This window comes from Varroa destructor, unplaced genomic scaffold, assembly GCF_002443255.2.
Source record: "Varroa destructor unplaced genomic scaffold, Vdes_3.0 BEIS01000003.1, whole genome shotgun sequence".
Taxonomy (NCBI): domain Eukaryota; kingdom Metazoa; phylum Arthropoda; class Arachnida; order Mesostigmata; family Varroidae; genus Varroa; species Varroa destructor.
The window spans coordinates 28,067,905-28,086,164 of NW_019211456.1; the positions used below are offsets into that span (position 1 = coordinate 28,067,905).

The window sequence follows — 18,260 nt, forward strand, 5'->3', positions numbered from 1 at the left end:
TATCATGTTCCTGTGCGGCAGAATCACATCGACCCTCAAAAATATAAAGTTTTTAGCGGACGTCCTGAATCGTATAGAAGCTCACTAGGACCCGTATCACGTCACCAGCCGATTTTCCATGATGTGTTGCCATTCCGCTTCCCGCTGAGATCCCTTTGAATGTTACCCAAAAGGGCGAAAATTTGCTTGCGCTATATCCTATCACTAATTTTAGGGAGCTTAGCTTTTCGATACGGCGCTGTTTGTTGGAGTGGCGTGCACGTGATGTACGATACTATCATACCAAGTACAGCTTTTTAAAGCTGTGTATCCCTCCGTGGCCGTGCACGGATCTGCTTGCAGTCTACATCTGAGAAGTATCATCCTCATCCTGAGCCTAAAACCTATCTGACTTCAGTCGTTATACCAGAAACTAACATGATGAACGGTCTATTATTATTGTGCGTACCACTATATACATATATGCAAGATTTCTAATAGGGCGTTTTTAGCCTAATACTGGTTTGATAAATATCGATTGTTAAAAATACTACAATAATTAGACAAGAGCCCTTATTTTAGCCATATAATTTGTTTTTTTAATAATAACCAAGAAGGTAGCCAGTAATCGGGGTTCGAATTCATCGCGTTATTATGAGAATTATCAGTCGGACCATGTGTTGTCTGTTTGGCGCCGTCTGTAGAGCAGACCCCTATACGAATTTTAATAAATCAACGGGGGAGCAAAACATGGAATACTTATTCATGGTTCGTCATTCATTACCTTCGATAAGAAAGAGCACACCAGTCAGCTTAAGCTATTGGAAGCATGGCTTTCGCCGCAGTTTAGGTCGTCGCTGTTGTCGTATACTTCGCAAAAGCGGGGGAAAAAAGAAAAAAAAGACAAAAGCCACTCAGATTGATTTAAAGAAACTTGTTAACACTAGGCAGGTTTCTTTCCCCTTTTTTCTATTTTCCTACAGTTAATTGGATTTTTGTAAATAGAGGCCGTAAGGTGTGCCATAGGGTCAGCTTCCCGAATGTTGATGAAGGCTAGATAAGTAAGAGAGGGCTTTGCGGAACGAAACGTCAAAGGGGAAACGATGGCGGAGTGAGTATTTTACTGGATATTCATATAAAAAAATGAACTATTGGGCTATATTTTGCATTGGCGTCAACCCGCCATTCACCGCCTTCGTTGTCAAATCAACGTTGGTAACAGCCTGTAAATAGTGCAGAGTTTCCCGCTATTACCGTCTCCCTAACAAGACTCTCCGGTATGTCTTCGCCTCCAGTTTGTCAAATACTGATATAATCACCGTTTTTATCTCATCATGTAATATGTAAAACCAATCGTGCAGATAAAATGAATGCAAAAGCTGACTTGCAAAGCTGATACAGGCAAATTTCATTTTTTGTCAGTAACAAGTGTGCGTAGCTGGTGCACTCCGTGTGCCCTACGGTACACACATACCATACACTGACGCTGAGAGTAAAAAGTTCCGACATTTTTACCAGCTTACGGGTCGATTTATTGATTGATTGATTTATTGATCGGTTGATTATTTCGCTTCATCTCATCTAACAAATATGAGCAGTTACTTTTGCTACAAAAATCTTTCAATAATTTTCTTCTCGATGCTACAAGTGGCCTTATTTGTGTAAGTATCTGTTGTACAAGCTATGGAGGTTGAGAAATTCAGCTTTAAGGAACATACGTTGATTCCGAAGCGGGTGCTCAGGACTGAGAACGCGAAACGAGGTCCAGATTGTTGGCTTGCTAAAGTTGGGACGCCTTTGCGATCTCGGCAATCGTCGCACAAAAAAGTCCGCGGCAAATTTGAAAAGACGAGATCCATGATAAGATAAAGAACAAAGTCTGCGCCGAATGAAAACCGATATTTATCGACGAGGTAAAAGCGTACGTCGTGTATGGACGTAAAGAGATATATAGCACCAAGGGTCTATGCACTAACGTCTACTCGAGTGCTGCTCTAGGCTACAAGAATAAATAAACAAAGAAGAAGGTTATCGTGAGCATTCGAGCAACAGAGTAATCAGTGTTGTGATGTCAAACGGAGCGAAACATATATTCGATAATAATTATCATTTGTTGCTGCCTTATCCGGGTATATGTTAGCGCCGGTGGGAGACGAAAAAGCTACTCAAAAAATAACATGATAATATATATAAGTTATACTTTATAGTTTAATTTTTGCAAAGTCAGTAATTCTTCGTTTGTTTTACCCTAAACCAAAGGAAATCTAAAAAAATGTTGTCACTTTAAATGGAGAGTTCAACGAAAGGCTTACATATGAGAATAAGGCTTTTGGCTGCCGAGGGAATTCAATTTTTTAGATGGCTAGTCAGCTAATAAACGTTTTATATAATATTAGGCTATTCCAAGTGAATTCGATGGACATTGAAATTGAATAACTCCTGAACTTTCCATCGTAATTATTCCTCTTCGGGAAATTTGTGGTTGCAAACAAGTTGCCTGTACTTTCAAAGAAATGGGTTCGAAAAGAAAAGCAGTTTTCAATTCAGTGGTCAAATCGGGAACCCACAGAGCTGCCGAAATTAATCGAAGATTAGTGAAGACATTAGGCAAGGGGGGGGGGGGGTACACATTTTTTTGCGTAAATTGTACAAAGTTTTCAAGAACGAAGACTGAAGTGTTGAAGGCCAGCGAGAAGGTAAGCAGAAATCGGGGCCCGATGGACAAGAACGCGGCTACGTAACCGAGCGGGTTTTTTTAAGAAAGAAGTCTGAGAGTTTTATCGGCCGAAATAGATATAACGTGCTAGAGGATTAGAACCCAAAGACTAAAAATGCGGACACTGAATAGAAATGGGTCCACAATAAATTGACTCCAGGCCAGTTGGAAATGCGTGTGGTGCCTTTTGCATGCAATTTTGCGGAACTTGAGTTAGCAAAATAGCTGCTTAAAGCGATACGGCATAGTTGAATATTCGCTGCCACCCGGAGAGGGCCCGGGCGGGAAATGTGACTTCGCTTTGTAGAAAAATCGAGTCCGTTAGGAGCGTCAGCAGATGAGGACATCAGGTAATGGTAGCACTTGCAATAAATATGAGGAGCGTCTTCGGTTATGAGATACTCGTCGAACATGAAACAATAAATACAGTTCTTTATCTCACGCAGTCTGGATGCTTGATGACAACGTTAGATATCATTGATATGACGTAGTTACTCTTTGGATTAAGCAAAAAGATATTCAACGCTGGCCTAGCCCGCTTATTCTTCCCATCTAAATCCGTGTGATTACGAGGCTTTCTCTTACTGGGCGAGTGAGAAGGCATATTTATCTATCGATACTTCGGAAAACTATAGACAGAGAAATTACATATGGGAACGCAAGTAATAGGTATCTCATTGTCCAAAAACTGCCAGAACGTTGGGAGGAGTGTATAAAAAACGAAATTTGTAACACATCTTGAAGAATCACCGTTCTAGCCCAGCTAGTTGAGCAAATATTCAATTTTAAATTCTGCCAAATCCGTTTTCAACAGCTTAATACTGCATACCTAAGACCTTTTAAACATTTTATGAATTTTTTCAGACCATTATGGATTTGTGATTTTTATCCTTTCAAATAATCTATCATCAGACGGATCATACCTACATTAGCTTAAAATGTAATCTTTGCTTGATCAATGATTAACGAAACAACTAATTTTTCTATAGTATCTCAATTATTATCTTCAGAAGCAGAATAATACAACATACTTATTAATCTGTCCACTAAAGCAAAAAATTATACATGACATGCCTAACCTCCTCGGTTGAAGTTAGACCCGTGGCCGGATTGTGGGCGCTACGCTCGCATGTCCAGCCTCTATTTACTATTAAAATTTTAGCGCACTCAAACGCATGTTTCTTGAGTATGCTACCCTTTTGTTTTTCTGGCAAATTGAGACAGGATAACACAGTGTGCTTCGTGCTCTTTGTTAAGAACGAACTACGATGTATTCAAGTTGTGCCAATAAACCTCCCTTCCGGTCGATTGGTTTTGCCTAGAAAATAATGAAAAGCACAACAGTTCAACAAACACAGAGAACGAGCTGAAGCTAATGGTGAAGAATCGCCGAGTTGCATTCACGGGGCTCGAAAAGGAATTGTATGTCTCAAACAAATTATCTCAGACTATTTGGACGATTATTCGGGAAACAGATGATTTACAGAAAGTATTATGTTGAAGGGCCTGAATTTCGAGCATATTGAGATTTGTCAATAACTGCCTCAAGAACATGTCAGAACATTTGAAAACGAGCCAACTTTACTCTAACGTGGACGTATATGTGCGGCCTGAGAACAAAAGCACAATCGTCTAGGGAAGATCCCGGAAGATCGTGGAAACCTGTCTCATTTTTCTCTTGTTAACGCACAGATACCTGATTTATAACATGTCAGTGTCGCATGCTATCATGTCGACCATAAACTGAATCTAAGATGTATATGTTTCGTTTAATCATTCGCTGGAGTGACATAAGAACGAAACCAATCCACCACTTTTTTCTTTTTTTTTTTTTTGAACTATCCTTCTTTTGCGTAGCTCGATGTATAATTAATCAGTGTTTTTGTTCAGTTGCAAAACGCGATTCGCTAATCAAGGACAGAAAATATCGCGGAATCAGTTTCTGCGGACAGCGGTTCTCACGGGACGGCTTCACCATACCATGCCACCACACCGATTTCCAATTTTTCGTTAACACAACTACGTCCTCGTACTATTAAGCCTGTTCCTGCTAGCCTTCGTAACACTATTACTAGTTGCTCAAACTCAGAATGTAGGGTAGGTATACGGAAATATGTACAAGGCTTTACGATGCTAAAATTTGGTGATCCCTCAACAAATGTATAATACGAACGCTCTCAGTACTAACGTCCATAGTTCATGATTGTGTCAGGGCGTGACGGTAGTGAATAATAAAGGCTGGCAGTGTTGAAGAATTGAGATAAAGGCCAAAAAAAGTATAGATAACAGAATGAAAGTTGCGAATTTGTGCGAGTGAGGATGCTGACGGGTAACACGACTTTGTGTACATATTTTGCAGCACATCCTCCATCGGATGGCATTTACGGACATCAGCTTATCAACATGAATGTTATGGCTAGACCGAGCTGTGTTTGTATCTTTCAAGTTAGCCCAGTCTCTCAAATTAGCCCAGAATGGAACAATGCACGCGTGTGATTGCCAGAGAATAAACTTGCATAACGAAGCTTCTCGTAGTTGCCATGCCCTGCTTACAAAGCTTGTGGCAGGTATTTCAAAGCAACAAAAGGTCATTTTGAAGTGACAGATGAGGCATAAACTCACACGGAAGAACGGGTTTTATGAGACCGGCTATAGTTTATGAATCGGTTAACTGGAGTTGAACAAACAGATTATGATCAGGTCGAAGTAAATAGAACCTTTGCTTTTTTCGAATTAGGTTCATTAGAATAAAACAGAATAGTGTTCTATGTACTTCTGAGAAGATATGGTATAATAGCTATTATATTAGCTCTCCGTCAGAGCTTAAATTTACGGTCACAGACTTGACCCACGTACTTGCGCTGTAACCTAATGAAGTTCTTCTCTGGATTGTTGTAAGCACACAACATTATTTACACTTTGGCTCTGTCCGCTAACGGCAATCGCCTACGGAATCAAACCACGAAAACCAACGGAAATCTATCTGCTTCGAACTATTTCAACGATGAGCGTGGACCATTATTCGATGTAGTCGTCAAATAGGGTGACAAAAACTTATAGTTAAGTAAATGACAACCGTGCAATGTACCGATTGTAAATGTGAGCTACGTTAATCCCCATGTGGATTTTCTTTTCCTTGTCTTGTAGTGTTCAGAATTTCCAACTCGTGGGCGTTGGATAAAAAGTTTTCTAGTATTCGGCTTATAAATCAGGCCTTACTTTACTGAAGTGCGCGTCATCAGATCCAGGCAGCATGATTAGGAACTCAAGCAATTAAGATAGAAATAAAAGCTCAAAAATGGGTTTATAAGTGGACTGCCTCCGTGGATAACTCTTTACTTGCTGATGAATGTAACCTGCCGCATAAAAATGCCGCAGGAGGGCTATAATACAGCCAAGCAAAATTTTCCTAATAAAATAGAATAAATGCCTTCAAAAATTGACGACATTTACTTTGGAACCGATCTGATATTTTCAAGCCCAACATTTAAGATCTAATTGATTCGTAGTAACCAAGACCAGTATTTAAATCTATATCTGGAAATCACGGATACCGAAAAAGAAAATAAGCCAAGATCAGTTCCCTAGAATGTTTAGTTTAGAGCTCACTAAGGAAATTATACAATAGGACCTTGATTAGCTTTTTCTCGTAATGTAGATATTTTTCCGTCTCTGGAAGATAAGCAACAAACTTTTGCAGTTGGGAGGTATTTGGACCAGGCACTAGGTTGAGCCTTACAATGCGAGCAATCTTTATGGTATAGTTCGAAACCGTTGAGAAGCAATAGCTGTTGGGGTACACGGTTAGCCCATACCTGCAAAGATGGCGAAAAAAGCAAATTTCACATAGAAATGATGTTCCAGACACAATATTTGATAATCGAAATACAGTCGCAGTCGAGAAAGGGGAAACGTAAATTAAAATTTATTAGGATAACTTTATACTTTCGAGTAGACTGTTTCAATAAACGACTGAATTATAATTTTGTTTATCGGCTTAATGGTTTTCCTTCAAAAGGTCCAGAAGAACTTGTGAAAATGGGATGGTTTTTACCAATACGATTGCATTCTGTAATATAGGTGGTCAATTAGCACAGGCATGAAAATACTACCTTCACAACAAAGACTCGTTAAAGACAAGGTGCAATGGTTTTCTCACTAACAACGGGGTAAAAAAGTTCCGCAATTTTCCGGACAAAACTAAAGTAATCATGAGACGTATCCTGTATGAGCCAGCTCCTGCGTTAGCTTATTATTACCTTTCGGTGCGTGAGGAAAACACAGCCTTAATGAGACTTCCCGTAAATGCGGTCAGGAGAGAGAAGGCGCTTGAAAAAAATATAGAAAATAGAATACTGTTATGACTCGTTGTAAAAAGCCGAATCATTCAGCCTACTTATGTGATACCTTAAAACCCCGATAGCTGCACACACAGAATACCTTGTAAATTGTATAAAATATATTAGGATATTAATAAGATTTCAAACGTCACTTAATCATGTATCTAAGACACTTTGGAAACTCACTTGATCCATTTTTTTATTATTATATATCTTGACTTTAGCCAAAAAGCTTTTGACAATGCTATCGCAGCTGTTATCGTTGTTTTTAATCCCGAAGAAGAAGCTTGCAGCCCAACCTTAGCAGAGCAAGTGTACGGCGTTCAGACACCAATTTATCGACTCTTCGTATTTCCAGATTGCGAAATTCCTCATAGTAAATACATTACTATTTGTCTCAAACGAGATTTGTTCTGCGAAATATAGAGTTCAGATATTTTAGAAAATCGATCGTTTCTACTTTTTTAATTTTTCTCTAAAATTTATCAGGTTAACGGCCGCCTAGGCCGTTATTTAATAAAATTCTGTCAAGGTGAAGTGTGCCTCGAAATGTCTAACTTTGCGCTCCTTACTATTTGTAAAAACATTAAGGACTATGTGACTAAGTAAATATAACTGATGGGATACGCTTTACCATACAATATAGCCATACAAGTTTATTTATTATCACTAATTAAGTATGGCTTGACTCGACGGCCGGTTGTCTCTTTCAATTAGAGGCTTGTTTTTTACAAGCCGCCGCATTTGTAATACAACTATATACTGACATGAAAAAGAATAGCTGAAAGCTAATGTCACTTACATAATTAAAGTTTAATTGTTGCCTTTAAGTAATCCTATAGGACTTCTTAAGCCTTGAGACAATCAATCGACTGTCTAAGCTTTTGAATTCGAAGCAAGGCCTGCGTTTGAATAGCTCGTTGTAGGAATCCTGTTCTACGTTACGGTACATGCGGGTTACTCATACTATATGCTCGTTTGAGAAAGGATCAAATAAGGCTGTTATATTACAAACCTGACTCTGCCGTTTCCGGATGTATTTTATTTGGTAGATGCTCCATCCGGGGCTTGTAGTATCCGGGGCAGTTTAGTTCTTTCAATATTATAATGAGAAAACAATATTAGCCCTAAAAAGTTTCTATAAATATTACATGAACTTATACGTCTAAAAGCTGAAACAGAGTTTTCGGAACGGTCCATTGCTCCAAAATTGTCCCTTGCTTCGAACTAATTCCACAATATAATGTAAAAAAAATAGAAATGTCTTTCATGAGCGAGTACATTGAAAGATTAATTTTTTTAATCTCAAAATTGGTGTACCTGGTTGTAGGGACTGACGAATAATAATACTACAGTGTATAGCTCGACGTGATACCTGAAACAAATTGCATCCCACTTTGTGCAGATGCATATAACCTCTAACAAATAAAAACTCATTGCCCCATATACGATGAAATGAAACCCACGTACTGCCGTGTAACGTGTAACGATGGGTCGGTTCGTTCTATCCCCTGACCCTTGCTAGGTTTCACTAATCGCTGCGGCCATTTATACAAGCCAATGTCGATCTTTCTCTTCCTTGTGTTGATGAACTCCGACTAGGCAGAAATGATGTGGAACATAATTCCGCGTTTCAGGCTTTATACCAGTAGCCTATAAGCAATAGCGGTGCGTTGCCTAGAAGCTACGCATATCTGTTTACCGATGAACAATGCAGGTCCATGGCGTGCTGTATAAATAAGAATTTGACTCGTTCAAGTTCTTCGAGATGTTTCAGTTTGCATTCTGCAGAAAGCTACCGGGTCCACTTTCATTTCAAATAAGGCCCGGATCTTTCCACACTCACAACTATCGCTCGTCGCACTCAGTCCATCATGCGCTTGGCAACAGTTCGGTCCTTCGTGGTAGCTTATTGAATCTGGCCATGTTGTATTTCGGTGGGTAACGTGTTTGCGTTCCAATCATAGGGACACGTTGTAGCCTAGGTTCGAACCCGGGCATAGACATACCTCGTATCGCGCTTGGAGCCAGCCGTGTGATAGAATGCCTAACGGCGATGCCGGGCGTAAAACTCGAAACACGGCGATAATTGAAGTTATTCTCGAACTTCAAATGCGTTCTGCCTATGTGGATATGTTCGGAAGCGCGGCTTGTCCATCTTAATCCACAGTCCAACCTGGTCTACGTAATCGACGGGCTGACAAAAGCTTGTTGAACGTGAAACCTTTGTGTCTCGTATAATACGTCGCATGCTTGGGCTGTTGGGCATTATTTTAGACGACTGACTTCTAGCATGAGGCAAAATTTGCTTATGCCTGGATCGAACAGAGATAACCACGTATTCGTAAATTTAGCAGGCTTGACTTGCGACCTAATTTTTCCAGAAACCACGAAGCCGTCGGCGTGCAGCGACATTCTTGAAGACGAAGTGTCAGACCATTCCGCAATAGAAAGAAGAGCAAGGGGATCAAGTGTACAACGCCAGTCGGTTGGACGAATGGCTTCAGCTGGGCTAATCTGTGATTTATGCTCATGTAGGGTTTAATACTGCCCCAATTGAATGCAGCTTCATGTTCTGTGGAACTTTGCATTCTGTAAGCTTTACTAAAATCTTGTCTTTTTGGCTACATTAAACAACGACTTAAAAGGCAGAAGCATAGCAAAGAATGCCTGTCTTTGTATCTAGACGGATACCACGTGTGCCTCCTGAAACGGTATGTCACATGGCGTGAGGGTAGAACGTCCCGTACAAAGTCTATGCTATTTAGCCGAAATACATAAACAAGTTTCCAAGAACATCGTCAGCTGATGTACGAAGAGAGGAGCCCAACGCTTGTAACAATGGCTTTTCTCCGCGATCACCCTTCAGAAAGATGGGTCAAGCGGACTGCTTCTTTCCCCGAATGTGACGCTCAAGAGGGTAAGCATCCAGGGTATAAACAAGCACTGAATAGACTTGCCTAGCCAGAGAGCGTGTCAAACGCACCTTTCAAGTACTTCTTTAGGATCAGGTCTGATCCGACGTCTACAGGCGGGTATTGTCGATGCGGTTTCGGGTGAGTTACGGAGAAGGTTTAGCCCTTCGGTCAAGGTTTTAGTACAAAAGTCGATATTCGAACCTTGTAGTACCGGAATAGGATTATCAATATGAAGCGTAGCTAGTCGGATCCAGCTCAGCATACAAACGCATGAAGAGATAGCTAGTTTAGGAAGCAAACACTTCAAAGAACTTAGACGCCCAAGTTTCACTGTATACGGTGACATCGATTGCAGTGCATGTAGATAGGGACAGCAGCTATAAAAGCTCTTTATACATTTTACCGAGTAACAGGTTTATGTCTACTTCTGCTCTTAAAGCGAATGCGCAATTGTCGGTTGTTTCGACGTGTTCGGTTTCGGCCCGTACTTTGTGTTCAGCCTCGCGACTAACCGCGGCCTTCTCTAAAGCAGGGCCGGTTATAACAGCACACCTCTCTAGTTTATGCACCGTTAGCGTCTGTCCAATGCAATCTGCTAGATTCGAAAAAGATTTTAATTTCTTTGTCAGGATGGTTGAAACTTTCTTGGCAACGTCTTCTTCATGGCTGAACCGACTATATTTGATTATCTGTGTATGTCAGTAAAAGCACATAGAAAAATAAGCTGTCTTGCGCAGCTTTTAGTGAGATGACGCAATTAGCACAAAAAGCGGATATGGACAAAAGGTTATATTTAAAATTGGGTCGCATCGTTTTCAATTTTGCGCTATGGGTATCGACAGCCATGCTAAGGGGGTCTTTTTCGAGCCATCCTTTCCGTCCACTCGTAGTAACCGGCTCTCCAAAGTATCGTCACAGAACTAAAAGTACTGCTAATAAAACTACAATATAAAAAACTAAAAGATTTTCTTGTCTTGTGGTCACATCCACCTTCTTCTCTGATCGAACGACTATAAAGGTCTTTTTAGGAAAGGATTTCGGCCTAGTGATTTCACTATCTATCGTCGATTACCAATGCCGATTTCCTAATAAAACGTATATTTTCGACAGCATGAGAGCTCTCTTCCTAGTACTTCGCGCTCTCATTTCGGAATACGATTCAGTAGTCACCAAACTTCCCTTCGTTCCTGCGGCATTGGTCAGCTTTCCTTTGAACGCTAGCATACGTTCTGAGAGAAACAACGTGCGTACCATTGTTTTGGCTCAACGATGAACAGATATCTAAACACCGCACTTGTCAAGGGTTCCATTGTCTAATTAATCCACTACTTAAGCATTGTAAACCCTAGGTAGTCACTTCATAGAAAAGGATTACGTAATAGGTCTGCCTTCTAGTCCGCTCTACGAATTGTTTAAATCTACTTTACGCCTTGAATTATCAATGTCGATGATACTGGAAACAGAAGAAACAGTATAAAGAAAAGCAAATAAATATAATCTATCTTTATCATGCTGCTTTTTGAAAACCCGTACATCTTAAAATACGTTGTAAAATTCTCAGATCTTCAATTGTCAGCGGGATGATTGCTTTATCACCGATTTCGTCATAATGCTTCCAATTTGGTAGAAACGGAATACATATACAAAATCGAATTGCTCATCCTTTATATGACGACCTTCCAAGCCATCTATTAAAATTTCCTAGCATTTGATTTCCAGTCCTTAAACTACTGGAAAATAATAAGCTTGAGGTTTGTAACACTATAGCCCTGCAGGAGTTCTAGTCTGTCCTTGTTGCTAAGTGTGACTGTCACTTAAACCTTGTCGCATGTTTGCTTTATCAGGCATTGTTGGACCCGTCGGCCATATGGATGGAACGGTTAGATATGGAGGCGTCTCTTGTACTGTGAGCGCAGGAATATCTTCACCGGAAGCGCTTTTCGGAACAACGTTATCTACAGAAAGCATACCGACCTATTGCTAACTAGTAACTTGCACACGAAACTGCATGGGTAAGTCTTGGTAGGTCCGTGGTGCATAGGTTTCAGTCAGCAGTTCATATATTTACCTGCTGAGGAAACTATAACATTTGTAGGATGTTCGTGTCTTCTTCGCGTTCTATGCACGATTCAAAGTTCAGGGTAATATTATGTAGAAATCAAAGACAGGATTTACTTTTCAAATTACAATCGATTCCCCAATTTACAAATTTGAACAATTATTAATATCAAATTTTAGCATAAAATCTATCGTTCGATATTTTTTTTTTATACTGGGTGGGTGCGTCTGAGTGTGTATGAATGTCCAGGAGCGAAAAAAACATTTGTGCGAACGACGTGTATTCGTTTAGGATCTGCATTTCCTCTGGATTTCGACTTACCGACATATCTCTAACTAAATACCCATATTACGGAATAGGCAAAAAAGATGCAATTAGTTTACTTACACGCTGCAGATATCAGGAAGTTCTTACATATTACTAAATGTTTCCGATTTAGATCTTTATGCCAGTGGAATCGAAATCAATATTTTTATATAAGAAAAATATAAATCTCTTTGCCTTTGTATTCGTTTATCCGTATAAGATGGCTTACGAAAGGTGTTGTAACATGATTTATTGGATGCTCGTTGAGTCTTACTCCTGAGTGCGCTGTATATTAGCTAAATATTTTTATTAAGACTTATCTTCTTCATGATATTGCGGAAGTTTTACCCAATTGCGTTCTTTTGATAGCCACATCCAATTGTTTTTTCTTCTTTTAAAAAAAGTATGTCCCACTTTTTTTTTCAGATTTAGAGATCAAATAATAATTAGAGTGATTGAGAATTCATAAAGAGAACCGATGTAGAAGTTGTGACTAACTACAATGAGAAAACCAAGTACGTACAGCAGGAATTGCAAGAACCGTTTAACAGAGAAACGCGCGTATTTGCTAACAGGGTGACGGGATGATAATAACCCTATAATAGGTCGGTATAGCTTAAGTTATGTAGCGCCTAGTGATATATTAGCCTAAAATGAACTCCGTTGAAAATTTTGAAGTCTATCATTCATTTTTTCAGGAAGCATGACACATAATATGGCGACACATGGTTGTCTAGGCAAAGACGGGGCGATTGTTATAGGAGAATGGACGAAAGAATTGCAACAAGGTAACTATATTGCTGGAATATTTTTGTAGGAGGAAAAGCAGCAGATTGCGGGAAAACAAGTGCTAGGGAGCTGTATTTTGAACAGAGTGTATGACTATAATAGAGTATGGAGCACCCGGCATAAGGTAATAGATTTTTTGAAATAGAAAAATTCAATTACGAAAATTAGATGACTACTATGCTTCACAGATGAAGTTCCTCACATCAAAAAAAAAAAAGGAAAAAAGTTAACCCACAAAATATGTAACGTATGCGATCAAAATAATGTGATATATATTACATATAACTATGGAGAAGAACTAGAAGAATGTTCAACACAAAGTCTAAAATTGCACTTTTAAAAAAAATTTCTTACGTACTTCATATAATATTTATGTATGCGTTTGTTAAACTAGAAGTTTTTGAGAAGTTATATAGAAAGCGAGCGACTACGGATTCAAGCCACGCCAGTCGTATATATATTATTCATTAACTGAATAAATTTTCAAAAACAAAAGCACTTTATTGAAAAAGTGTTCTGTGATAAAAAAAAAAAAGTTTTATATCATGAAGCGTGCTCAGAAACAACTAGGTTTATTCCAACATTATGCCTAGCGTTGTAAGCGGTTCGTTCACTGAATAGTAAAAATTGACGGTCTGCAAAATAATTTCAATAGATTTCGTTATTCTATAACTGAGCTTCGTCTAAGCTTAGGCCATCAAAAGCAATTCCAAATAAGCTGAAACATTTTTTAACCAAAATTTGTTTTTGAAAAACTCAAGTTCTATAGAAGTAGCATTAGTAGTACTTTTACAAGCTGTTGAATATGAGGCCTTTAAGGCCTAAGCATGTTCGTCCACTATTCCGTTAGGCCTCACGACTCGCTCGTAATCTGGCCTAAAATAAACTAATCTCAACACATATCTCCCCGGTAAATGTCATGCATAAAAACTTTCTTGTATCTCTTTTTGTTAACTGTTTATTTAAGTGCTATATATTTTTCTGGCTAGTAATGTTCTTGGGCCTTATAACGGTTATGTAGTAAACACCTTTTCGAATCGGCCTTTTCAGAGAACTTTGCATAGCACCCTACACAAGCCGCAACAAAGGAGTGACGACTGCCAACTGCTCGGGTTCTACGGAGAAGATATTCAGGTTGCTAACCCTGTGATAACAGTCAGCACTTAAGAATAACCTAACGCGTCCGGGTGCGAAAGAATAAGCTAACGCGGCCAGGAGCGAATCCTTAAATAGGAATGGTGTCTTAGCTCCACACATATGCTCCCATCGCTGAATGCTAGGCGGAGTAAAGCCCTTATCAATATGCATAATGCCCTACCTCACAGTACTCGTTTCATACAAACAGGACGACTGAAATGGCCAAGAAATAAAGAAAGGAATATCTGCTAGGCAATCAATAGCAGCACTCAGGAGAGTCACCTAGGGCCCCGGTCTCTCTATGCTGAGCTTTCTGTCTTTTCTGGCAAACGTAGTTTGCCTATGCAAAAGCTTGCTGTGATGACATTAGAAAACTTTCATTTTTAAATATGTGTATCAGATGAGCGCCTAATTATTAGGATATATTAGTATAGTAAAACTTTGTAGAATGTACACTTTTTGATATTATTTCTCGCATTCTGTTCAAGGGTATTGTATTTCGCTGGCTAAATATATGTCACTTTCGTAAATAGAAGGCTGTACTGTGGTTTGAATATGCTTGCTGTTTAACTAATACAAGCCATGCCCAAAATCGATTGAAATCAATATTAGAACTCCATAAAGATTGCAAGTAAAAGATGAGTCCTTTCCATCAATAATAAACAGTTAACTTCGAAGCTTGTTTTTACTCTCTACTGCGCCTTGTGCAAACAGTTCTCGCTTCAAGGAAGTAAGATATTGAAAGTCAGATTATGAATTATCTTAAGCCTTGATATAAACCACCTTCACAAAACACTCTACTGATACAACAACATTCGAATACATCGCTAGTGCGCCATAGTGCTGGAATGATCAAAGGCTACTGATCCCTTATCCCAACCCGTTCAAAAAGACGCGCCAAAAATCTGTGGGAGACATTATCCACAGGTAACGATGTATACAAACCAAACGCTCGTCGTCAGCTATAATAATAGTACGTATGACCGCAGTGCACTTAGTTTAAGATCATCGTTTAATCAGTAAAGGCTTCTATTCTACAATGTTGCGAATTGATTACTCTTACTAGCATTATCGTTCAGTGAAAACAGGCTTTTCAATCAATTCTCAATACTAGTAAGCGAAATCTTTGTTGATGATTTTTCTAGTTGCCGAGTTGAGAGCGAAAACTCCGGAATCGGCGTTACAATGTAACAGAAAAAACGACTAAGGTTTCGTATTAGCCTTGGGCCAATTAACGTCATAGCATAATGGAACATTGTCTTGATGATTTGACGGGGAGTATTTCTGATATCTGTTACTATTACGTATCCCTTGAAAGGTTATCCTAATACAAACTGGAACTAAGCAAAACGAATCAAGCTTTTGTAATGCAAAAGTGTCTCATCCGATATGTATCACATTTTAGAATTTCTAAGCACTTTTAAGGTTCAGCGTCACTAACGAAAGAAAAACTGGATACAAGTCAGGGAAGATGCAAGCGTAGTTACACTTACCTGGAAGATAAAAAAAAATATGCTCTGCCGTTGACAGGAGCTGTAGTAAATTTCAAAAATGGATATAATCTGTTACTTCGGAATGCCTGTTGGACAAGCACGCAATAATAAAATAAAATAAGGACAGAAAGTGCTTTACTAAATCCAACCTTGTTCTAGGCATTCGGAGGCCTGGAAGAAGGCCACGCTGGCTTCGTAAACTGTTTGGAGGCTTTGTACCTGTCTCTCTCTTGCACAGCCTCGTCATTTTCGATATCTGTCGGAGGTCTTATCCGGTTACCACAAACGCCCCATTATTTGTACTGTAACAACTCATTAATCTACGTCTACGTGAGGATCAGCTATAATTTTCAATACGATTTTGTGTATGAAGTTGAGACTGAAGAAAAAGACATCGGTACTCCGATTGTTTAAACCTTGCTTTACATTTGGGGAAGATGATAGCTAATTTTTCGCGACACCAAATAAAACGCTCTCCGTTCTTAAAATAGAGTTCAGAAGCAGGTCACATCGATGTTTGCTAGGTATATAAACATAATTAGCTTGCCAACGGCTAATGTGATGGACGATAGCCAAAATACTGATATTCCTAAGTGGATGTCAAGTCGACTAATGGATTTATGGAGTACTCAACTCGTTTCTATAAGAGATTTGTACAGGATTGATTATATATGTTCATAAAGTACTTGTGTAGAAGACCTGAAATTTAAATTATTTGTATAGACAAGGCGGACATAAATTCAAACCTTATTCGAACTACATTCCGTTAGAAATTCCTATTTAGAAATCATTCACTCATATCCAACGTCATATTTAATATTCTATCAGTGTTTTTAGGTGTCTAATGTAGAATGAATCTGCGTTAGATGCCAAGAGCCTATTACTGATTGGTAGCAGTCCTTTATGCTTTGCTACGTACATCTTAATATAGAAAATTCAATAAAACTCGATACATTATTCTACATAATAATATTAACAAAGTTGATAAAACGTTTACACTATGACAATAGACATGGCATTCAAAACTGAGCTGATAATTTCCAAAGTCTTAAACAACAAAACCAATACAAATAAAAATTTAAATATTACTCATATTCTATGTTCTTCTTAGTTCAACTATAAAAAAAATGTTACCAAATAAATGTCTTTAGGAAGCCATACCCCCATCTGATTCTAGTGGTACGTTGTGATTTTGCCACTGGCCATCATTTTGGGACAGGGTCGTGGAACACTTATACGTGAAGTCCTCTATAGAGACAGCAGCGTTACATGAAGCTGCGAGTAGATTTCTCTGTTTTGCTCAAAACTTTCGCGAATAACTCGTAAGATGCTTCCCAGTGTATCACTTTCGCCTATATATTTCGACTAGTCACAGAAAAAAACTCAGAAAATGACTTGTTACCAAGTGTGCAGCTACCCCCCACCCCCAGACACAAAGCTGTATGAGTCAATTCTCATCAGTTAACTATCCACAAAGCGGTCACACATGATGCACCATGTGTTCCACTGACTTCCACATTTCCTAAAATTATAAATTAATAATCCTATTAAAATTAACTTACTGAGTATTTAAGGCGAATCAGTTCTTATTAATCAAGCGTTGTAAAAACGTTCAGCTATCTACTTGACAAAAGTTATGATCTCATTGAATTCTATATGGTGAACAGCATAAAAAGTAGTAGAGATAATCAATGATCTTAATAACTTAACAAACCGAAAACCCCGATGTTTATTAAAGTAACCGATTTCTATGAAGCTTGTCTTGCTACATTTGTGAAAAACAATTCTTTACTCTTACTAACGGGTGTATATATCGAAGAACGTATAAAACGACGTGTCCATACCATATGACCGTTCTTAAAAAAATCAAGGCAGCGTGACTGTAACCTGGCCACTTACCACCTTGGCGATATATACCAACAAGTGCCATATATGAATGCTATAAAAAAAAAGCAATCGAAGTGTTGCTATGGCAACAGTCTTATCGACCAATCTGGAGATTCGAATTTATCGGTACCTAAAAATCCTTGAGGGTGGGCCGCACGTAGCCCAGCATGATTCAGCTAATTAAATTATTTAAGTTTGAGATCAAATGCGGAAATTATGCCTTAATGGGTCATCGAAGACAAATATGAGAGTTGGTGCGGAAGAAGAACCGATTTGGTTACAATTAGCGCTGCTTCGGGGATGGATTCTGTAAGCGGTTGACATTTATGAACTTTTTTCATTTTAACTGATTGATCGAGCTAGCTGTTGCTATTCTATATACAACCGGACATATACATGCATCGTTAATCCTAAATGATAATGCAATGGCACTCGATGCCGTTGAAAAGAGAAATTTGTGTCTTTACGGTCCTTACATTTTCCTGACCTTCGACGAACTACGTCTGGCAGATGATCGTTATTGTTCGTTCACTTGGGAGTACTTTCAAACATACCTTTATAGAAGTATTTTCATGTGTGTTCTTTGTATCTTATACATGATCTCACTTCCGAATCTACCAACAACACGAACCCTGT

At 38.9% G+C, this 18,260-nt stretch overlaps 1 long non-coding RNA gene across 1 annotated transcript; it reads left to right on the plus strand.

The window, feature by feature from the left end:
- Positions 1-15,126: 15,126 nt before the first annotated feature.
- On the plus strand, positions 15,127-16,829 carry LOC147756767 (uncharacterized). The gene is made up of 2 exons (XR_015323877.1): positions 15,127-15,217; positions 15,897-16,829. It is a non-coding gene; the product is annotated as an uncharacterized LOC147756767 (long non-coding RNA).
- Positions 16,830-18,260: the final 1,431 nt, after the last annotated feature.